Source organism: Artemia franciscana, chromosome 19 (assembly GCF_032884065.1).
Source record: "Artemia franciscana chromosome 19, ASM3288406v1, whole genome shotgun sequence".
Lineage (NCBI taxonomy): Eukaryota > Metazoa > Arthropoda > Branchiopoda > Anostraca > Artemiidae > Artemia > Artemia franciscana.
The window spans coordinates 10,859,518-10,884,929 of NC_088881.1; the positions used below are offsets into that span (position 1 = coordinate 10,859,518).

The window sequence follows — 25,412 nt, forward strand, 5'->3', positions numbered from 1 at the left end:
GCTACCAAATTGTAGAAATTATTTTCAATTTAAAGCTACTTTAGCTTTTATTCAGTGCTTTTTTTTTTTTTGTGTTTTTTGTGTGTTTTTCAAGCACAACTCTTTTATTATTAGCGAAAAAGAATTGCACTAAAAAAGCGTCCAGGCCCTGAACTGCAATAGTTGACTGCAGTCCTGACAACGTTTGAACATCGAAAATTAGCTTCTTTGTTGGTAAGGCCTTTGTCGGATTGTCAGGCAAAATTTTCAAGGGAACTTAAAATGGAAACCTTTTAAAATACCCAAAGATCTTTTTTAAACACGGTACCCAAAGTTATACGACTAATAAAAATGAGCGATAAATCACGCAAAACAAATAAAGAAGGACGGATAAGAAAAATCGATGAAAACAAAATACAAGGTGAGATTTGTAGAGTTTTTATACCACGATGATTTTTTTTAACATACTTTGCATCACCTGCCATATCAAGAGCCTCACATATTGTCCTATAAACAGTTCCCAATTATGGGAATAGTATTTTCATAGCCATGGAGTAATCAAATAGGGGTGCATTAAAAAGGGATGGCGGCCCTTCCTTCATTTCATAGAATAGAAGAAAAACCTCTCAAAAACATACTTTTAAATGCGTTTTAAACCAAATTCTAATGAAAAATTCTACAATACTGCAGAACTGTTACGCACCGCCCCTCTATGTTTTGTCAATCATCGTCCCTAATCTTTCGGATGCCCTTAAAGGGTAATTGATACCCGTTCCTCCCGAGAAGAGAAAACTATTTAAAAGGTCTAAAAGATTTGTAATATTTGGAGGTACATGTGACAATTGTTTAGAGTATATTTTTTCACGTTGCCCCCAATTACTGGGACAATGTTTGCAGGAATATTCAAACCAGCCACTTAAAAAGCCCCTACTGATGCTCTTGTCAAATTACCACCGAAAGTAGAAGCCCAATATCTGACTATACAGCTGGTCATACTCTCTCATGCAGAAAAATAATTCAGGCATAATGCTTTTGTGTTAGCAGAAGAAAAAAATGTTACGGTAACAATGCAGTTCTAGCAATTGGCATTTTTTTCAACACAAATACTTCACACGCATAACATATAACATTAATATATAGTATTATTGATATATATTATAACATATAACATATTATGGTACTTATCGGTTATATAATAAACGCTATAAAATTTCGACACAAGAAACTGGTCAAGTAGCTTTTTTATACCACACAACTATCTTTGGCCTGGTTGGGAAATTAATTGTAGCTATATTTTTTTTTAATATTTAGTTGGTATTTTGGTTTGGTTAGGTTACGTATTTAATATATTCTATGCTTTACAACCACTCCCCCTAATGTGCAAGTATATAGACCAAGTTTGTTTCTAAACTATTACATTTCCATCATATTTTGTTTGATTTCATTAGCATTAATTGACCTTCGCTTCCCGAGTGATTATTATATGACCAATAAGTACACATATTATTAAATATTATAATATATATATATATATATATATATATATATATATATATATATATATATATATATATATATATATATAATTACATATAATATTATTAATATAAAATTAATAATAAAGACATTAATAATAAATATGATAACATATAGCATAGCCCTGAACCCTGCGTGACAAACTGTCAGATGAAAGCAATTGGTTTCTTTTACAGTTGTTGCATGCAGAGGCGGCAATTGGCAGAGGAATGGGAGTGGGGGATTTACCCCCCTAGATTCGCCCCTAGATTTTGAAAATTGGATTTTTTGATCCGTTTTTTTTATTGAAAATGCCTTTTTTGGTATTTTAACCGAAAGAATAAAAAAATACAAATTTGCACCCCCCCCCAGATATTGAAAAATATATTTTGTCCCCCCACCCTAAGTTTTCATAAAGTGAGGCCACTGGCTGCATAATATTGCAGTCAAGGGGTATTCAAAGAAGATATTATTAACAACATTAGTTGCATTTAGAATGATTGCAAGAATCTGTCAATTAAAAGATTAAACAACCGAATTATGGCAATAGCCAGCCTGTATTTCCAGTGTTTTTAAGTGACTATTTCTGTTTTAAGTATCTCTCTAATGCAATATTATGCAGCAAGTTTTGAAAATGCTCAAAAGATTCTTCTGACAGTTTCTCGTACTAAGGTTCAGGAATTTGCTATGAGGCTAAGAAATCTCCCATTTCATGTTAGCACAGATTTTATCAAGATTGTCTCGGCAATTTTTAAATAACTTCTAACTCTCAAATTATTTGAGGTAATACAGTGGTCACGGTCGTGGATCAATACTTAGTCAGTAGATGTGGACCAAAAGAGCCTGCTCTAGAGGTTCCTACCAGAATAACGTATTTCTAGAAAAGTTCCTAGCTTTAGGTCATCCTTGGGTAACTCTTCTGATGTTTTAAACTCCTTAATTAACTGATCAATTTGATACAGTGAATTTTCAATCTCCCCTCCTCCGCGATAAAATTTCTGGACTAGACCTACATGATGAGTGCTCTAGGAGGTCTAGCCCAGTCGCTAATCTCTCTCAATTTCGCGGAAGTAATTTTGGACTAAGCTTGGAATATGGATGATGGGATTGCCACAAATAGGCTAGCTGAAAGATCATCTTGAGTAACTCTCCGGGAATAGGCTTGAGTCAAAAATTGCCATTTGAACGTCGACGTTGAGTTAGTCCATTTCGTGATATATATTCGTATTAAATTGCTCTCTGACACTTGCCTGTTTGTTACCTTTTCATGCTCAGTCACCCGTTGTTTATGCAAATTCAACAAGTAACAAATCTATATTATTTTCGGTTAATATTTTTTTTGAAAAAAAATGGGAGCCTATATTTGGAAGTTGCTTTTCTAGACTGATGTTTCTGTGTCTAATGTAGTTTGATTTTTTCTCATCATCTAGAGATTCTTCCTCGATTCTCATATCTATGATCGATTTCAATTTATTCTTCTATCCTAAGCGTTTGTTTTTATTCCTTGGCAAACCCTTGCTGAATAAGAAAGGGATATGAATCAAAAGTAAAAATAATAAAGGGATAATTTATGTGTCATTCCCTTCTTTATTGCTTGATCTTAATTGGTTTTGCCATTCTATACCAAAGATCACAAAGACTAGAATAAAAGGAGTTTCTGAACAAAAACTGTTATATCCTTGAAAAAATGCAGTGACATTGTAATGAATAGGATTGATTTTAAAAAGTTTACCAACAAAGCTGTTTCTCAAAGAAAACGAAGAGTCATATGAACAGTTCGTGGTAAGGAACTGTAGTAAGGAGCGACCCGGCTAAATAGCTACCAAAACTCTAAAAAACGGAATTTGATACCAATAGTTAAATCAAAAGAATCGCATTTTAATCTTGATTTTAAATATATAAGTTTCATTAAGTTTAATCTTAGCCATGAGAAGTTACGAGCCAGAGAAAATTTGCCCTATTTAGAAAATAGGGGGAAACACCCCCTAAAAGTCATAGAATCTTAACGAAAATCACACCGTCAGATTCAGCGTATCAGAGAACCCTACTGTACAAGTTCCAAGCTCCTATCAACAAAAATGTGGAATTTTGTATATTTTGCCAGAAGACAAATCACGGATGCGTGTTTATTTTTTTTTTCAGGGGTGATTGTATCGACCCAGTGGTCCTAAAATTTTGCGAGAGGGCTCATTCGAACGGAAATGAAAAGTTTTAGCACCCTTTTTAAGTGACCAAAAAAATTGGAGGGCACCTAGGCCCCCTCCCACGCTCATTTTTTCCCAAAGTCGTCGGATCAAAATTATGAGATAGCCATTTTATTCAGCATAGTCGAAAAACCTTATAACTATGTCTTTGGGGACGACTTACTCCTCCACAGTCCTCGTGGTAGGGGCTACAAGTTACAAATTTTGACCAGTGTTTGCATATAGTAATGGGTTTTGGGGAGTGTACAGACGTTTTCAGAGGGATTTTTTGGTTGGGAGGGGGGTTGAGAAGAGGGGGTTATGTGGGGGATACTTTCCATGGAGGAATTGGTCATGGGGGAAGAAGATTTCCATAAAGGGGGCGCAGCATTTTCTAGCATTATTAAAAAAAAAACAGTGAAAAAATAAATATGTAAAAGATTTTTCAACTGAAAGTAAGGAGTAGCATTAAAAATTAAAACGAACAGAAAATATTACGCATGTAAGGGGTTCACCTTCTCCTAATACCTCACTCTTTACGCTAAAGCATTTTTAGTAATTTCAACTATTTATTCTACGACCTTTGTGATTCAGGGGACAAAATTTAAGCTTTAGTGTAAAGAGCGAGGTATTGACGAGTGGGTGAACCCTCTCATATACATAATAAAACGTACGAATATAGAAGTTTGTTACGTAAGCTAATTCGTAAGTTACATATGTCTTTTACTAATGAAAACGTTCGTAAAAAACTAAAAGTTCTAGTTGCCTTTTTAAGTGCCCAAAAAATTGGAGGGCAACTGGGCCTCCTCCCCCTCCCTTTTTCTCAAAATCATTCGATCAAAACTATGGGAAAGCCATTTAGCCAAATAAATAAATATGCAAACTGCGGTTTAATTATTCATCTGCGGAATCAAAACATGGATTAACTAAAAAACGTTCAGAATTTTTTATTTTTTACGAACGTTTTCATAAATAAAAAGTATACGTAACTTACAAATTAACTTACGTACCGAACTTCTGTATTCGTATATTTTTACTGCGTATATGAAGGGGCTCACCCCTCTTCGATACCTCGCTCTTTACACTATTAAATAAAAAAACCAAGTTTTTTTTATTTAAAGTAAGGAGCAACATTAAAACTTAAAACGAACAGAAGTTACCCCGTATATGAAAGGGGCTGTTCTTTCTTCAACGCCCTGCTCTTTACGTTAAAGTTTTTACTGTTTTAAAATTAGAGTTGAGAGAAAGAGTCAAACTTTAGCGCAAAGAGCAGGGCGTTGAAGAGGGAACAGCCCCTTTTTTGCCGTAGCAAAAAACGTGTTTTTATGTACAACTTCGTCAGTTGTACATCCCCCTCATCATGCCCTAAAAGTTTCCACTTAATATTCTTAAGCCATTCATAAAATTAAAAATCTTTATTTCGATCGGAATGTTTCTATTTCTCATAATATCAGAAAAAAAACGTTATAACCGAGGTTACCGAAAAAAAATGAATTTAATTAAAAGAAGATGTCTGCTATACTGATATGCTGCAGTATTGAACTAGCTCTCAAAGAAACTACACCTGTTTGAACTTTTGAATTGTTTGAACTTGATTCCTTAGCCATGAATGAATTCAGTTACTACGGAAATCGTGCAACCTGATACTTGAATTTATCACAGAGTCAGATTTTTGGCGTTTTGAATTGAGAAAATTAGATGTGGTGTGTAGAGAAAATTGGATATAATTTGCCTGCACGTTAATTACACTTTTTAGTGTAGAGAAGGATTAGCAGTTGGGCCGACATCGCACAGTTTCGACTGATTGTTCACTTGGATACATTAGTGAGGCTCGGCCCTCACGGAAAGATAAGTTTCTTTCACTTTATAATCTTTCATTTACTAGGCATGAATCCTGCGAACATTAAAATCGGTGATTTATTCCTAGTCAAATTTGCGGGCTATCCCCTCTGGCCAATTCGAATCCTAGAGGTAATGACGACGAATACCGGAGACTGCAAATTTGCTGTTTTTTGCTACGGCAAAAAAAGGGGTTGTTCCCTTTTCAACGCCCTGCTCTTTGCGCTAAAGTTTGACTCTTTCTCTCAACTCTAATTTTTAAAACAGTAAAAACTTTAGCGTAAAGAGCAGAGCCTTAAAGAGGGAACAGCCCCTTTGATACACGGGGTAATTTCTGTTCGTTTTAAGTTTTAATGTTGCTCCTTACTTTAAGTTAAAAAAACTCGTTTTTTTTAAATTTAATAGTGTAAAGAGCGAGGTGTCGACGAGGGTTGGGCCCCCTCATATACGCAGTAAAAACATACGAATACAGAAGTTCGCTACGTAAGTTAATTCGTAAGTTACGTATATTTTTTATTTATGAAAACGTTCGTAATTAATTAAAAGTTATAGTTGCCTTTTTAAGTAGTCAAAAAATTGAGGGCAACTAGGCCTCCTCCCTGGCTCCTTTTTTCTCAAAATCTTCGGATTAAAACTATGAAAAAGTCATTTAGCCAAAAAAAAAAATATATACAAATTTCGTTTTAATTATTTATATGCGGAGAGCCAAAATCAAAACATGCATTAAAAAAACCCGTATATGAAAGGGGCTGCTGCCTCTTCAACGCCTTACTCTTTGCACTAAAGTTTGACTTTTTTCTCTCAACTCTACTTTTTAAAACAGTAAAAACTTTAGCTTAAAGAGCAGGGCGTTGAATAGGAAGCAGCCCCTTTCATATACGGGGTAATTTCCGTTCGTTTTAAGTTTTAAAGTCGCTCCTTACTTTCAGTTAAAAAAAATTTGTTTTTTTAATTTAATTTCTGAACGTTTTATAGTTAATCCATGTATTGATCTCGGCTCCCCGCAGATGAATAATTAAAGCGAATTTTGCATATTTATTTATTTGGTTAAATTGCTAAATTGCAAACTTCTATATTCGTATGTTTTTATTACGTATATGAGAGGGTTCGCCCACTCGTCAATACCTCGTCAATAATTTTACATTAAAGTTTAAGTTTTGTCCCTGAATCACAAAGGCCGTAGAATGAATAGTTGAAATTACAAAAAATCCTTTAGCGTAAAGAGTGAGGTATTAGGAGGAGGTGAACCCCTTATATGCGTAATATTTTCTGTTCGTTTTAAGTTTTATTGTTACTCCTTACTTCCAGTTGAAAAAAACTTTTTCATATTTATTTTCTCATTGTTTTTTTTTTAATAATGCTAGAAAATGCTGCTGAGCCGTCTCGCAAAATTCTAGAACCACTGGGTTGATAAAATCACCCCTGGGAAAAAAAAAAAATAAAAAACAAACAAACAAATAAACACGCATCCGTGATTTGTCTTCTGGCAAAAAATACAAAATTCCATATTTTTTTAGATAGGAGCTTGAAACTTCTACAATGGGGTTCTCTGATATGCTGAATCTGATAGTGTGATTTTCGTTAAGATTCTATGACTTTTAGTGGGTGTTTCTCCCTATTTTCTAAAATAAGGCAAATTTTCTCCGGCTCGCAACTTTTGATGGGTAAGACTAAACTTGATGAAACTTATATATTTAAAATCAAAATTAAAATGCGATTCTTTTGATGTAGCTATTGGTACCAAAATTCAACTTTTTAGAGTTTTGGTTACTATTGAGCAGGGTCGCTCCTTACTACAGTTCGTTACCACGAACTGTTTGATGACCCCTGAACCCCAAAGGCCGTAGAATAAATAGTTGAAATTACTAAAAATACTTTAGCGTGAAGAGCTAAGTATTGTAGAGGATATGAAACACCTTACTTACGTAGTAATTTCTGTTCTTTTTAGGTTTTAATGCTGCTCTTTACCTCCAGCTAAAAAAAAAATATTTATTTTCTCCTTGTTTTTCTTAAATAATGCTAGAAAATCCTGCAGCCCCTTCATGAAAGTTCTCTTCCCTCGTGATAAATTCCTCCATGGAGAGATCCTCCCGCGTAACCCCCTCCCCCGACCCCCCCCCCAACATGAAAAAGTCCCCCTGAAAACGTCTGCACACTTCCCAATAACCATTACTATATGTAAACAATGGTCAAAGTTTGCAACTTGGAGCCCCTCCCATGGGGACTGTGGGGAATTAAGGTGTCCCGAAAAACATAATTATTAGGTTTTTTTACTATGCTGAACAAAATTGCTATCTCAGAATTTTGATCCGATGACTTTGGGGGGGAAAATGAGCGTGGGAGGGGGCCTAGATGCCCTCCGATTTTTTGGACCTTTGAAAAGGGCACTAGAACTTTTAATTTCCGTTAGAATGAGCTCTCTCGCGAAATTGTAGGACCACTGGGTCGATACAATCACCCCTGGGAAAAAAAACAAAAACAAACAAACAAACACGCATGCGTGATCTGTCTTCTGGCAAAAATTACAAAATTCTACATTTTTATAGATAGGAGCTTGAAACTTCTACAGTAGGGTTTTTTGATACGCTGAATTTGATAATGTGATTTTTTGTTAAGATTTAACGACTTTTAGGGGGTGTTTCCCCCTATTTTCTAAAATAAGGCAAAATTTCTCAGGCTCGTAACTTTCGATGGGTAAGACTAAACTTGATGAAACTTATATATTTAAAATCAGCATTAAAATGCGATCCTTTTAATGTAACTATTGGTATTAAAATTCCGTTTTTTAGAGTTTTGGTTACTATTGAGCAGAGTTGCTCCTTACTACAGTTCGTTACCACGAACTGTTTGACCAGAACATAATTTGCGCTTTACTGAAAACGTAATTCGTTTAAAATGTTTTCACTTTTTTACTTCTGTAAGTAAAAAATTATTAAAACTTTAAGGAATAAATATCAGTATATGCATATTAAACAGATAATCCATAGTTATTTGTTTTTTCCCGTAAAGTGCAATTATGTACTGGTCTTGAGGAGGCATAGGGGTTATCAGCCCTACCCATGTTAATTTTTGCTCATTTTGAGTTTGAGTATGGCTCTTTACTTTTCTTTGAAAGATTTATCTTTCCACAGAGCAGTTTTAGTTAATTTGATTTCGTTTCGTTTTTAATTGGTATAATTATATTTTCGGCCAGTTATATTTCAGACTTCTAGGAATTCTGTTTCTTCAGTTTTCTGATTGATAATGAAAATGTTGGATTTCAGTTTGAATTTTAGACAAAATTCAATATCTTGTTAAAATATTCGATCAGTGGTAGTTCAGAGCAAGTTTTCAAATGATATCTTTACTAGTAGAATTATTGGTTTATAGTATTGTTCATATGAATTGAAAGTATACGTAAATATTATTCTTCTCAAGAGCTGAAGCCATCCAGACCCCCCTCTTTTAGACGCCCTCGAATAAGCATGTATCGTAATTTCACCATTTTAGAAAGGTCGTTTTACATTATATTTCGTTATGACTGTTTACTTTTTTAAGTAAACATATTTTAGGGAAATTTATATATAAAAAAGAGATTAGTTGGCCAAAAAAAAGACCTCATGAATCCATTTTTTGTCTTGGCTAAGATTTCTTTAGGTCTGAATTTTAATTGAGGGATCTACAAGGTCTGAAATTTTAAAGCAGATAGGATTAAAAACAAATTTGATTTTCTTGAACTAACAACTGATATATATAAAAAAATGTCTTATTGTGCTGATTAGGGGGCCTAGGGGGACCTAGGCCCCTAGGTCCAGTCAGCTTATCTTGGAAGCTTCATTTCAATTGGAGAAAAAATAATGTTCAGTTCATATTGGAATTTTTTAAACCGATGCAACTAAATTTTGGTAATTGCATATTATACGAGATACGCTCGAGTCACTACCCGGTTTTCATCCCGGTTCGTTTGCAATGTATAGTGATAGAATATATTGTCAAAAATTGGATAGCTATATTTTAATTAAATATTTAGTTGGTATTTTGGTTAGATTAGAATAAGTTTGTTTAGGTTACGTATTTAATATATGCTACGCTTAACCCCCATCACCCTAATGTGTAAATATGAAGGCCATATTTGTTTCTATACTATTATGTTTTTCATCTTACTTAGGTAAATTTCCTTAGCATTAACCAAACTTCACCTCTCGAGTGTTTCTCGTATAATACTTAAGGGTCAATTTTTTCCCGATTTCTTTTAAGTTAATTTACCAAGTGCAATTGCCTATCCGAGACAAAACAAATAATTGGGCTTATCTTAGGCCTCAGGAATCGATAATACAATTATTTCCATAGCTTTTGTCCCAATTTAGGTCTACTTGTGTAGACGCTAATGTTTTTTACTTTTTTAAAAAGTAGAGTTGAGAGAAAGAGTCAAACTTTAGCGTAAAGAGCGGAGCGTTGAGGAGGGAACAGCCCCTTTCATATACGGAATAATTTCTATACGTTTTAAGTTTTAATGTCGCTCCTTACTTTCCTCACCTTACTTGTTTTTTTTTATTTAATCTTCTTTAAGGTCTACCTGGCTTTGCCTACATGTAAGTTACTAGTTTTCAATATTAGGTCCACCTGACGATGAAACTTATGAAAGTAATTTTAATGCAATTAGAGAGACCTAGTATAATATCCGGTTTTGTACATCCCATGTCTTTTGGTTTTTTGTAGTTCTTTTTCATCAAAAATGACATAAACATTCTAAGTCATTGAACTAGACTGGACAAAAGTATGAAGACTCCGAACTGACCTAAAAAAAAATATCCTAATTTCAAGCAAAGCAATTGTTTTCAGTTTCTTTCCCTGGGACAGTCCCCTTAACCCCTCAACTTACGGATATAGGTTTACAAGCTTTTCAGATGAAATTTTGACTATTTTTAATTGAATCATTATTTTCGAGGATAAAGATTTTGGCATTCATTATTTTCCTAAAACATAATATTTGAAGGTACTAGTCGGGTACTAATTCGAAGGTGGAAAGTTTGGATCTTTAAAATCAGACAATAGCCGGTTTACTGCTGTTTGTGTACGGAGACAATTAGCCTCGGCTCAGCGGAAAACTACATTTTCGCTATATTTTAATAAACATTTAGTTGCTATTTTGGTTTGGTACATTTGCATGCATACATACATTTTGCATGCATCCCCGCTATACTTAACCTCCGCCCCCCTCCAATTTGCAAATATACAGCCAAAATATATATATATATATATATATATATATATATATATATATATATATATATATATATATATATATATATATATATATATATATATATATATATATGTATGTATGTATGTTTGTATATCCTATTTATCCTCCAAGCGTCTCAGTTGTTTCGACCCCGTACCTTTAGATCCAAATTCTTGAGTTTGTACTGTAGGCACGTACGCAGGAAATTTTTTCGGGGGGGGGGGGCAAAACCTTCGAAATAGCAGATATAAAGTAGCACTTTTTTTATTTAGTAACTAAATAAATGCAAAAAGCACGTGTATCTGAAAATACAGATTAACTTTAATCTGTAGAATTGTAGCAGATGGGGGGAAGAAGACTGAAGCCTCAAAATTAGGTTTCAGGCTCAGGTTATGTTCATAGCAACTTAGAACCAGTGATTAGTCTATTATATCCCACTGAAAGGGAAATTAACAGTGCAATATGGGTGCTGTGGGAGGTAGTTCTTCTATTGCGAAAACGTCGATTTTAATGAAAAAAGTTTCCAAAAATTGATCCATTAAGGAGCTATACTTTATCCTGAAAAAGGGGGACAAACGCCCTAATATCAAGGATAATTCTATTTTGCTGTGGAAAGCAAACTCTCTATACAAAAAAAAAAATAACAATACAATCGCTAATTACTTCAAAGAGGGTAAAAAGTGAGACAGAAAATGGGTTAATAATTGGGCAGTGACTTGACCGGGTAATTATATGCTGTAAAATCCCAAAAAAAGGCTTCACACATGTATCTAGATTCTTAATAAATGTCCTACTTTTTCCAGAAATCCCAAAAACCATGGGGAAATTAAACATTTCACGAAATTCCGGGGGGGGGGGGCGAAGGCCCCCCCTGCGTACGTGCCAGTTGTACTGAGTAACAGATAAGTACCTATTTGAACTCTAACGTCCACTCGAAACACTACCTGGAGCTTTCAATTTGACCCCTCCGTCATTCCCGAGGTATTACGAATCTGCCAATTTAATAACCAGGGTGCAAATACTGCCTTTCAACTTACTTCGCTAATTTAATGTGGATAGACGTAAAGTTCAACTCGGGCCAATAGTAAAACACTTTTGGGTGGTTCAAAGATACAAATTTGTTGGCTCCCCCATCCCCTCCATATAAACATAAAATTTGTGATACGTTCCTTTCCCTTCCCTCCTCCCCGACACTTCCAAGGTTTCACCTTGGTTCCCAAAAGTCATTATGAAGATTTTGAAGAAATACCAATTTTACAGCTTGGATACATATTTTCTTTCCATTAGCCTCTAGCCCATCTTTCAATGTCGAAAATGGGGGTGCCCTTGGTCCCAAAAAAAACCCTGAAACTTTCATCTCGGCCCACCCAACCGTTCTTGAGATAATGCATACTCTAGTTCATAATCTTGGTACACACATTTACGTTTTTCGAATTACGTCGCTACTTCACCAGGAACTAATTCTAGTCCCAGAGGGACTTAATGTGCCAGACGCTTTCAACAGATTGGGGATCAAAATCATGAGAACCCTCCCCCTGCTCCCTCTTCCAAAGATTTGAGATCCACTTACTTCTAGTAATACATAGTGTGGCACTAAGCCTAATAGTGTCTTAATTTACCTCGCTACCTGACATCAATTTGTGGTCCCATAGGGACTTCTACAATAACACCAAAGCCTTTAGCGGATCGGGGATAAAATTAAGCTGTCTAAGTCAAAATGTGGGCTAAATTGACCCCCCTAATACTCCTCTTCGCTACTTGGAAGTAAACAGATTCTAGCTCCTATAGGGGCTTATAGTGCAAACATATTTAAATGGATCGGGAACTTAACATTTTTAGCCCCTCCCTCTTCCCAAAGATAAAAGAATTTGAACACCTTCCCCCCATACACTACCTGATAGTTTCAGTTGCCTCCCCCAAACCGTTCTCAAGATATTATAGGTGCGCAAATCGTGACCGCAAAAAGCCCACACAAGGAATGACCACCATCTCTGTTACACATTTATTCTATTTAGACAAAAAAAATTACTTATTTTCTTGATAGTTTTAAAAAATATGTTACTGTGCTATATTTGTGTTTAACGATAACCTACTTACGTCTAATTAATCAAAATATAGCCAACTATCCTTCAACTTAGCGATAAAGTTAGACCACTATCAGAATCCATCATACCTTACGACCGAAAGATTTTTATAAATGCAGCGACAGATGGTTGCGTTTAGCCTCGAGTATGATTTGAGACATTTTAGAATCTAAAAATCACGCGATTTCCCTTTTTCCTTGTGTAATCTCCTTTCATATTTATTTTTTCAATTATTTTTTTTTACAGAAAATTTCTAGTGTTTTTTTCGTTTTATTTTCTAAAACTCTTATTTTAGTTAAATACAATTCAGAAGATTTAAGAACTTTGGTCAGGTTTAGAATAAGAAGTTAAAAGCAAGAATAATAGTTAAAAAAAAGGGGTGCGCATTCCCCCAAGAAATTCTGAAGAAAAGAAGTTATTTTGGAATATTCTACCTCTATTCAAAGGCAGTTTTAGAGGGGACAGAGGAGGCACTTGCCTCGGGCGCAGAAACTTTAGGGACGCAAAATTCAAATTAATAATCTAACGGGTATAATCGTTTAGGATTTCTAAAATTTTATTTTTATTGAAATAAACTAGAGGGTACAATTAATAAATAAAAGTAATTGATAAATTAATAGTTAATTAGTAAAATCAAAAAAATAAAAAAAACAATGAAACAATAATAATTTTATAATAATAGAAATCGTTAAATTTAAATAATTAATAATAATTAAATATTAAACAATTTGGATAAAATTTTTAAAAATGAAAAAGAAATACTGTTTAATAATAAATTAAAAATTATTTTGTTAATAAATATAAATTTAGTTTAAACTTGGTCTAAACATTTTAGACAAAGGGAGAGGGTGATAATCAAGATTTTGCACCAGGCGCAACAGAGGCCAGAACCACACTGACTTATATTCACAAACTTAGGCAGAATGTACAGCTTAGAATATCCTATAATATTTATCTTTACATTTTAGTCCTTTTTTCGTATTTTTGGGGTTGAGTTATCATATCAAGCTAGGATAAAGGTTAAAGAAAATAATTTGGAAATATAAAATTATTGGCAACTGTGGAAGAGTTGGCCTGTAATGGAAGTGCACAGAGATAGCAGGCTAGGAGTAAGACGTGTGAGTAATTACTTCCCATGGACTTAGTCTGGTACTGACCAGAGACATTGCTATCCAAATGTTTCTTGGGGGGAGGGGCTGATGTATTTTACTGACGGGCTGGTTATTTTTACTGACTTATGTGGCTGATATTGATATTAAAATTACTTCATAAAAAATTCGTAAACATGTATCCGTGATCTACGAGAAATTACTTCCCGGGGGCAGGGTCTGGTACCGATTACAGACGTCATTAACCAAAATGTTTTGGGGAGGGGCTATGGATTTTACAGACTGGCAGGCCATTTTAAGCGACTGATTTGGGTGTTCTGGCTATTAAAAGTACTTCACAAGAAAATAATAAACACACATCGGTGATCCTTCTATGGTAAAAAATGCTAAAATCCACGTTTTTGTAGATATGAGCACGAAACCTCCACGGAAGGGTTCTTTAATATACTAAATCCAACGGTGATGTTTACATTACGAACAGTCGCCTTTTTAAAGGTGTTTACCCCAATTTCCGAAATATCAGGCAAATTTTCCCAGGCTTGTGGCGCTTGATGTGTAACATTAAGCTTAAAGAACTTCACATGTTTAGAACCGGTACAAAAAAATTGATTTTTTCGATATAATATTGGTATCAAAATTTCATTTCTTAGAGTTTTGGAGCCCCAATCCGAATCGCTCCTTGCTTAAAGTTCGTTGTTACGATTGTCACCACGTTGTTACGTTGTGATTCTGCTCTATATACGACTATACTACATGCATTTTGGAATATAACTAGAATTCTGAAGAAAAAATTTTTTTTAAGAAAATAACAAATAAAGTTTTTTTTAGGTTTCCTTGAAAATTCGTTTGTGGCTTTGATTGAGAAATTTTTTTTTTATAAAACTCACTGGCTGTGTTGGAAAAGACACCCTAGGAAGATGTCCAAATCATGAATTTCATATTAGTTGGAATAGAGAAAAAGTACAAGTATGCTAACCTCAAGTGACCTAACTTTTTAATGACAATATTTTTTAGTAAATACAAATTAAGCCTCAGGATTTCAAGCCTATAGATAAGGTACCGTCAAAATCATACTATGGAAAGTTAAAAAGCGGATGAAAAATATTTAATAAACAAAGTTAGCAGGTTTAAGCAAATTCGAATACAGTAAGCATTTACAATCTATAAAAAGGCAAGCAAGAGAGCAGGTTTACTGAACTATGTAATTGTTGCTCAACGAATCAAGTAGAAAAACAAACAGAAGAACGTCTGCTAAGGGATCAGAGCGTTGTTTTCCTCAGGCATTTATTTTTTTAAATGAAAGTTTTTCCCACGGAACTAAAGAGGGAAGTTGAAATTTAAAACGGACAGAAGTTATTGCTTTCCCCATTACGAAAGATATATCTTCAAAAGTAGCTCAAATAAACTGACTATATTTTCAAATTTCTGTAGAATTCTAAAATCTAGCGCTTTCCTGAAAACGCAAAAACGAAACCAAGAGAATATAGGATGTTAAATTGGGAGCCAAAGATTCTATGACTAGCTGGCCCAAAACAAAGACTAATTTCTAAGTCTCTGAAATATCTTTTAGCGACCAAAATAATGATAGCTTTTAGTATATAATTATCATTTCTATTAAAAACTCAAACAAGCTCAGATTTCAGTAAAGTGTAAGCTTTAGAATTTTTAACATAATTGGAAAAGATCACGAGTCAGTTTATTTGACCTTAGTTTTAGTGATATATCTGATCGGTGAAGCAATTCTCTTAGTTTTTAGTTTTGACTTCACTCAATACATCCAGTAAGAAAAACTTTTTTTTAAATCAGTTTTTGCTCATTTTTTAAAAAATATAACCAAATAAAATTTTTAAAAATGTCAAAATCGAAAAACTAAAAAACCCAATTTGACCTTTTTTAAGGGCATTAATTATAGCTTTTACTTCTGATGTCCCTTAAGTTTTTATGAAGATTTTTGTAACATAATTACATAAATAAAAAGTAAAGAGTATAAATAAAGAAAATAAGTAAATAGTAAAGAGAATAAATAAAGAGTAGAGAGCAAAGAGTTCAAATAAACAGAAATATATGTAATTTTATTTTGTTTTTGTTTTCCAAAGTCGCATTTTTCATTTATTAAGAGTGGGTGAAGTGGGAGATGAAGTAAGCAAGAGGGGGACTGTGAACTTTCAATTGAGGATATTCAACCATAGAGATTACAAAAGTGCCCTCGTCATTCTTCAGCCTTTTCTCTCCAGAAATGGCGCCAAAAGTACCTAATCAAACAGTCCGTGGTAACAAATTGTAGTAAGGAGCGACCCGGCTCAATAGTAAAAGAAACTCTAAAAAACGGAATTTTGATGCTAAAAGATACATCAAAAGAATTGGATTTGCATGCTGATTCTAAACATATAAGTTTCGTCAAATTTAGCCTTTGTCATCAAAAGTTACGAGCCTGACAAAATTTGCCTTATTTTGGAAAATAGAGGGAAACACCCCCTAAAAGTCATAGAATTTTAACGAAAATCTCACCATCGTATTCGGCGTATCAGAGAACCCTAAAGTAAAAATTTCAAGCTCCTATTTACAAAAATGTGGAATTTCGTATTTTTTGCCAGAAGACAAATCACGGGTCCGTGTTTATTTGTTTGTTTTTTTCCCCAGGGGGTCATCGTATCGACCAAGTGGTCCTAGAATGTCGCAAGAGGGCTCATTCTAACGGAAATGAAATGTTCTAGTGCCCTTTTTAAGTGACCAAAAAAATTGGAGGGCACATAGACCCCCTCCCACGCTCATTTTTACCAAAGTCAACGGATCAAAATTTTGAGATAGCCATTTTGTTCCGCATAGTCGAAAACCATACTAACTATGTGCTTTGGGAATGACTTACTCCCCCACAATCTCTGGGGGAGGGGCTGGTTACAAACTTTGACCAGTGTTGACACACAGTAATGGTTATTGGGAAGTGTCCAGACGTTTTCAGGGAGATTTTTTTGGTTCGGGGGGTGGGGTTGAGGGTAGGGGGCTATGTGGGAGGATCTTTCCTTGGAGGAATATGTCATGGGGGAAGAAAAATTCAATAAAAAGGGCGCAGGATTTTCTGGCATTACTGTAAAAAGACAATGAAAAAATAAACATGAAAACGTTTTTTCAATTGAAAGTAAGGAGTAGAATTGAAACTTAAAACGAACAGAGATCATTACGCATATGAGGGGCTCTAAAAATACTTTAGCATAAAGAGCGAGGTATTTAGGAGGAGATAAATACCTCGCTCTTTATGCCAAAGTATTTTTAGTAATTTCAACTATTTATTCTACGGCCTTTCTGATTCAGGGGCCACTCTTAAAGAATTGGGACAAAACTTACAATTTAGTGTAAAGAGCGAGGTATTAACGAGGGTACAAACCCCCTCGTATACATAATAAAAATATAAGAATATAAAAGTTTGTTACGTAATTTAATTCTTAAGTTACGTATATTTTTTATAATAAAAACGTTCATTAAAAATTAAAAGTTCTAGTTGCCTTTTTAAGTAACCAAAAATTGGAGGGCAACTAGGCCTCCTTCGCCACCCCTTATTTCTCAAAATCATCTGATCAAAACTAAGAGAAAGCCATTTAGCCAAAAAAAGAATTAATATGCAAATTCCATTTTAATAATTTATGTGCGGGGAGCCAAAATCAAACATACATTAATTCAAAAACGTTCAGAAATTAAATAAAAAAAACTAGTTTTTTAACTGGAAGTAAGGAGCGACATTAAAACTTGAAACGAACAGTTAAAAAAACTAGTTTTTTTTTAATTTAATAACAGAGTGGGGCTTTGCTTTATGGTGGTCCCATGGTATGGTAGTATGGTAGTATGGCAGTGTAGTAGGGTAGGCTACTAATCCTTGTAGAATAAATAGACATATTAGACTGTATAATATTAATGATAAAACAAACTATTGGTTTTTAATTAGTATTAATCAAAATATCAATCATCTTTTGCGAGTATATTTGAACATCCACATCTTTTGAAAACAACCGTAGTAATGTGTTTTCGAACTCAACCAAACTAAGCTCAAGATTTTTAAACTGTAGGGGTCTCTAATTGCAAATGATAAAAACAGGTTACTGCGAATAAAGTGTATTTCCACATTTTTCTAGATGGGGGGGCTAAGAATCTCCGGTTTAGGGTTTTGGACCTAGAAAAATTCATAAGCTCTCTTTCATTTTACATTCCTCGCCATTTTGGCCCGTTTTGGGTAAAAATTTTGGCCATTTTGGGTAAAAATTGATGTTTTGCCTCACAAAATGGCAGTAAAGCCACTTTGCTGTGTCACCATCTTTTTTTTGTACTTAAAAATAGAACTCGATATGGTATGTCCTTTCAAATCAGTTCTCTCCCAACATTCTACGACGACTGGTTCAATAACATCACCAGGGGAAAGAACTATGAAGGAAAAAAAGTTATCAATGCGTCCCATGCAAAAAAGCCATTTCCCTTGTTATTCAAGGGGGAGGGGCTATAATACTATTTTAAATGGTTTTTGTTATGGCAATGGAACACCTCTGATTTTGACCGAACGCCATTTTAAAGAGGTTCCAGGCTCTTTTTTGGAATTCTTATAAGTTTGTTTCCGCAATAAACTTTTAGTGTCAAAACCTTTTAATATTTAGTATATTATATTAATCACCGTAGATGAATCAGCAATAAACATTTTTTTTTTATAATCCATCAGCAGATTGTGGCCTTTTTAAGGAACTTTCTTCCGAATAAAATTTTGCATCTATGACCAGCCAAAATAATAGTTATTCTTGAATCAGCTACAAATGGCGATCTTTTCTCACATGATTATTTTTTAACGCGTTTTTAAATTTTTGGGAGTAATTACGTGTTATAGCAACATCACTCAAGTTCTTAATCTGAGTAAAACCGGTTTCTCTGTCTGTATTCGGAGACAATTAGCTTAGTGTCAGTGATACAAAATACTATCCAAGTATATTTTAATAAAGTATTTAATATATAGAGTTGGTTAATTGATTTAATGTAATGCGTTCTGGGCGGCCTTCTTCCCATAATTTTCAGTTGTAGTTTCCATAATTTTGTTACTAAAGTATTACGTATTCATCATAGTTTGGTATATCTCATTGGGATTAACCTAACTTCACTTATTTGATGTGGTCGCTATAACACGTATGTACCCTTTTCGGTACTATGGGCGTGGTTCGCTCTCTACTAGGTGGCATCAACCCCTACAATTACGAAAGAAATATGTGCGAGTATAAGCAACTATTATAATATAGGCTAATTACATTTAACCCATTAAGGACTGAACGCTTCAATCATAAAAATTCAACGCTAAAAACAAAATTCAATGCTGTAAGATTTTCAGCATTGAACAATGTTATTATTTTTCAAGAAGTCAAATTCACCCATAATCGTTTTTGTTTTCATTTAAGTTTTCTTTAGCCTTTGTGAATGCTTTCGAAAAAAACAAACTTAAAAAAGATAGGAAAACATAAAGAAACGCTTAAGGCTTAGAGAAAATACAAATAAACTTATACATAGACAACTGACTCATCCATTCAAGATAAAATTTAAAGTTTTGAGCTAAAGGCAACATGCATAATAAAATCAGGCTCAAAGTATCTATCGGTTGTTTCATATATATATACATATATATATCTAAACGATTTATTTTGGGGTTTGCCACAAGATAGTATATATTTTTTTTTGCTCCATATAAACTAGTAACTTCAAGCTGTTATTGCCAAAAAGTTTGTTTCATTTAACTAGTTTACATTATGGACTATCTTGCAGATATTGGTAAGTTTTCTATCATTAATTTTGTTATTTTTAGTATATTTCTAAGAAAATAGTGTTTATACGGCAAAGCGCCTTTGATGATGGAACTCATGTCACTCGGGCATGGAAATACCAAAGGGGCAAGTGGTAGTTTTCAAAATATTCAGGAGACGCAAAAAACTGTTGTCGGCGCTTCAAAAGGCATTTTGTGCTCATGACTGTGGAAGAGTTGTGCACTAAAAAGTGGGATATAATTACATTTTTCGTAAAATAATAAAATAAAGCAAAAAAAAACGCAAAAACAAGCAAAATATGCGTAAAACAAGATATTATTGGGAAAATCGTACACCTCACACATTTTACCGTCTACCATTCGCACATTAATTCCTTCTGGAGTTATAATGCTAGCGTACTAAAGTTTCCTGGGAAGGGCCTAGTGGTACGGCCCCAATTGCCATCTTATGTATGTACCCAAGCTAGACCCAAAAATTACGTAGAGCTCATCTAGCATGAAACATCAATCACGAACCAAGACTTCAATTAACAAAACTTTTTCAGTAAATATATAATGGTTGGCCACGTCCGAAGGAAACACCCTAAACAAATAAAAGTGCTACTTTTAAATTCTTTATTTTATGCTATTTTCCAAATACCCTGGCCGCTTTTCTGACAATGAAACCCCCCTCCTGATAATTCGAAGTATAGCCGTAGCAATATTGAAGAAACTCAAAGCTAACACTAAAACAATGTATTTCTTACTTTATAATATGCAAAATACTTCTATTAGTCGGAATATCATGTTTTCATTCTCGGTTATCCGGTTTCTGAAATCGTTTCAAACAGTTCGTGGTAACGAACTGTAGTAAGGAGTGACCCGGCTCAATAGTAACCAAAACTCTAAAAAATGGAATTTTGATACCAATACCTACATCAAAAGAATCGCATTTTAATGCTGATTTTGAATATATAAGTTTCATCAAGTTTAGTCTTACCCATCAAAAGTTACGAGCCTGAGAAAATCTGCGTTATTTTAGAAAATAGGGGGAAACGCCCCCTAGAAGTCATAGAATCTTGACGAAAATGACACCATCAGATTCAGCGCATCAGAGAACCCTACTGTAGAAGTTTCAAGCTCCTATCAACAAAAATGTGGAATTTTGTATTTTTTGCCAGAAGGCAGATCACGGATGCGTGTTTATTTGTTTTTTTGTTTTCTTGTTTTTTTGTTTTTTTTTTGTTTTTTTTCCCCAGGGGTGATCGTATCGACCCAGTTGTCCTAGAATGTTGCAAGAGGGCTCATTCTAACGGAAATGAAAAGTTCTAGTGCCCTTTTTAAGTGACCAAAAAAATTGGAGGGCACCTAGGCCCCCTCCCACGCTAATTATTTTCCCAAAGTCAACGGATCAAAATTCTGAGATAGCCATTTTATTCAGCGTAGTCGAAGAACCTTATAACTATGTCTTTGGGGACGACTTACTCCCCCAAAGTTCCCGTGGGAGGGGCAACAAGTTACAAACTTTGACCAGTGCTTACATATAGCAATGGTTATTGGAAAGTGTACAGGCGTTTTTAGGAGGATTTTTTTGGTTGGGGGAGGGGTTGAGAAGAAGGGGATATGCTGGGGGAACTTTCCATCGATAATTTGTCATGGGGGAAGAAAATCTCCATGAAGGGAGCGCAGGATTTACTAGCATTATTAAAAAAAAAACAATGAAAAAATAAATATGAAAAAGTTCTTTCAGCTGGAAGTAAGGAGCAGCATTAAAACTTAAAACAAACAGAAATTATTACCCATTTGAGGGGCTCACCTCCTCCTAATACCTCGCTCTTTACGCTAAAGTATTTTTAGTAATTTCAACTATTTATTCTACGGCTTTTGTGATTCTGGGGTCATTCTTAATGAATTGGGACAAAATTTAAGCTTTAGTGTAAAGAGCGAGGATCTGACAAGGGGGCGAGCCCCCTCATATATGTAATAAAAATATGAGAATACAAAAGTTCTTTACGTAAGCTAATTTATAAGTTACGTAAATCTTTTACTAATAAAAATATTCGTAAAAAATTAAAAATTCTAGTTGCCTTTTTAATTAACCAAAAAATCGGAGGGCAACTAGGCTTCCTCCCCCGCTCTTTTTTTCTCAAAATCATTTGATCAAAATTATGAGAAAGCCATTTAGCCAAAAAAAAAATGCAAATTTTGTTTTAATTATTCCTCTGCGGAGAGCCAAAATCAAAACATGCATTGATTCAAAAACGTTCAGAAATTAAATAAAAAAACAAGTTTTTTTTAACTGAAAGTAAGGAGCGACATTAAAACTTAAAACGAACAGAAATTACTTCGTATATGAAAGAGGCTGCTTCCTCATCAACGCCCCGCTCTTTACGCTAAAGTTTTTTTACTGTTTTAAAAAGAAGAATTGAGAGAAAGAGTCAAACTTTAGCGTAAAGAGCGGGGCGTTGATGAGGAAGCAGCCTCTTTCATATACGAAGTAATTTCTGTTCGTTTTAAGTTTTAATGTCGCTCCTTACTTTCAGTTAAAAAAACATGTTTTTTTATTTAATCAAATAATATGGTTATCCACATTTTATTGTAACTTGCTCGGGCTTAACTAAATTTAATAAGTCCAGACTGTAGAAACCCGTTTGAACTAAGAATGATGCATCACGAGATTCAATTAATAGAAAAGTATATTATTAGGTCAGTATTTGGGGCCATCAGGTGGGGGAGTCAGGTTCATGGTCAAATAAGCAACCATGATATTTAGAAAGGAATCTAATGGTTTTACTTGTATTTCTTTAGCATGTTTAGGAGTGGTGATACCATTCGTATCTGCAGAAAGCAAATTACTTCTCATGATGATACTTTTTAGATTTAGAGATACTGTAGATAAAGTTTTAAGAGAAGAATCCACTAACTACTTGTCATGTTGTTTGGAACAGCCTACCAGATTCAACTCAAAAATATCACTCGGTTGATAGTTTCAAAAGAATTTCGAAAAAAATTAATGTCCTGATATTTTATATTTATATTATTTTTTTGGAGGGGGGATATGGGTGACCCTAACCAAGGCTAGAAATGTTTATTGTAAAGGGTGTTTTTGACTTGTGTTCAACATTTCTACTTGTTTTCTCTAATTCAGAGGATTTTTCTCTTTTGCTTTATGTTGAAAATACTATTCTTTTTTTGTTTGTTTGTTTTTGTTTCATTTTTTTCTCTTCCCTGTTTTTTTCCTGGCCATAGAGCTTTACGGGGGGTATATGTAGAAGTATTTTTGTTGTAAATTTATTTGTTCAATGAATTGATTGATTGATTGAACAGTGTGGATTTCAGGAAGGGTAGAAAACCCTTCGATCCAATTTTTACTCTTTATTAATTGAGAAGTGCCTGAGTCATCAAACGCCTTTAGTCCTAGTGAGCAAACGTTTGATTGAGCCGACAGGAGAGCTTTTGCAAAGGTCCTATTCTTGTATGGTATACCAGATAAATACTTTAAATGGATTCGGACTATGTACAAGAATAGCATTGTTGCGGATAAGGTAGGAATTGAGATTAGCAACTGGTTCCATATTAAATCAGGAGTTAAGTAGGGTTGCGCTGTATCCCCATCTATACGGATGATTTTGATGAGCTTTGTCCTAAGGAGCACAGCAAAGGCAATGGAAGAACACGGAATCAAATAGGGAAATAAAACTGTTCTAAACTTTGATTAAGCTGATGATTTAAGCATCTTAGATGAAAATATTTGCAAAATGAATGAACCTTTACAGGTTTTGCGAGTTCAGGGTGCAAGAATAGGTTTGAAAATTAATATCGAAATGACTAAGTCGCTAAGACTAGGAATAAGTGGAGGTGAAGAGGTGATGTTGGGTAATGAGAAGATGAAGTGTACTGCTTCACTTACCTTCTTATTATTATTAATAGAGAACGTGGGTGTAGTGAAGATGCGAAAAGTGGATTAGCAAAGGCCATGCATATTTTTTTCATAGTTGAAAAGTTTGGAAGACTCGGAAGATAAGTCTGCGAGCCAAGGTTTGGATATTGGAAGCTACATTGTTGACGGTGGTCAAACACGATTCTGAAGCGTGAGCACTCCGAAAAATGGAGCAAGTTTTGATTGATGTTTTCCAGAGAAATTGCCTAGGGATTGTTTGGGGTTCCCGACAGATGGTCCGCATTTCAAACAACAAGCTGTACAAAAATTTAGTTCTGTCCTGCATTCTACGGCTATAATGAGAGAAAGGTTGAGATGGGTAGGGTACGTTTCCCGGATGAAGTATGACAGATTACCAAAACTCGTTGTTTTCGGCCAATACTCTAGGACCAAAAGAAAAGTAGCTCTTCCCCGAATGGGGAAGAGTAAGGTAAGATGTAAGGGAAGTAGGAACTTCTTTTGATGGTGTAAAGAGGAAGGCTTTGAATAGATTTGGGTGGAAGAGGATCTTGTGTAGCTATGTTTACCTCAGGTGGCTTTGTGCTGCAGTGAGTCAGTAACAATAGTAGTAATAATCGTATATATTTTCAATACATATTGCCGTTACTTAATTTTGCTGACGTTGCTTCTTTGCCATTAAATTTGAATGAAGAAACGAGTGACCTATGGAAAAATGCACGGAGGATAAATAATTTGGACTGTATATTTGTATATTAGGGTGGGGGTGGCGGTTAAAGTAGAACGGTATAAGCCTAGAATTGTGGCTGTTGAGATGGAAACTTATTAAGAAAGCAGTTCTTACTTCATAAAACGCAGAAAAATTAACAACTGAAGAATCAAATAATTGTTTCGATTTTGATAATCGTAATACTACTATCATCCTATTCAACACATTTTAACTGCAATTCCACTACAATTTACGCCAACCAACCCCCCCCCCCACCCTAATTTGCAAATATATAGCACAAATTATAAATTTCCTGTAAATTCAATCAACGCTGACAAAATCAAGAAACAGAATAACACACGAGAAATTTAATTTTGGCTATATATTGGAACATTAGGCAGGGTTTGGGGTAAAGTATAGTAGAATTGCAGTCAAAATGTGTTAATTACAATTATTCTGCATATTATGAAGCAAGAACTGTTTTCTTAACAAGTTTCCTAATCAACAGCCCCAATTCTAGACTTATAACTTAAAATACCTTTAGCAGTGATATAATAGTGACGAGCCGTAATATAACTCTTTGAGTTAGTTTCTATAATTATGCGGTGTTTCCTGCTGAGTATTCCACCACCTAAATGGTACCGAAACAACCAATGACTACATAATTTACAGAAGAAAAATAAAACTACAACTCACTCATTACCTCACTTCACAACCCAACTCTCGACTCACTCTTTAAGTCTTACCTTTTTTTTTTCTCAATATTCCATCAAACAAATGAGTTTTAAAAAACTGTTGTTTTCCGTCCAATTTTGTTGTTTACTGAGTCCAGGTGCTATTGAACTTCGAAACCTTTTGAAATCAAGCATGAATATAGTTACTCTACTTAACTGACATCTATCCTTAATGATATTGCGGAATTTTAAAACGGCTAATTAGGAATTAGTAATTACTACCTAAATTGCGAGCTATTCAAAGACGTGTATGTTACTAAAAGTGATTTTTGTTCATATTCATCTTCGTCTGAGCAGTAGTTGAGAGATAATTTAAATGTTACTGAATATTGAACTGTAAAATTTTCCTTCGGGTTCTGAAATTCCAATTTTTGTTTATA

General features: G+C 34.3%; 1 protein-coding gene across 3 annotated transcripts in view; it reads right to left on the reverse strand.

Moving 5' to 3' along the window:
* LOC136039282 (PDZ domain-containing protein GIPC3-like) overlaps nucleotides 1-25,140 on the reverse strand; it is a 108,560-nt gene extending 83,420 nt beyond the window's left edge. Inside the window, exon 1 of one of the 3 annotated variants that reach the window (XM_065722863.1) lies at nucleotides 25,045-25,140. The gene's annotated coding sequence lies outside the window, so the exon portion shown is untranslated. Of the gene's footprint in view, nucleotides 1-12,837; nucleotides 12,950-25,044 lie in introns of those variants that run through there. The other 2 variants (XM_065722865.1, XM_065722864.1) reach the window with 2 other exon arrangements.
* Nucleotides 25,141-25,412: the final 272 nt, after the last annotated feature.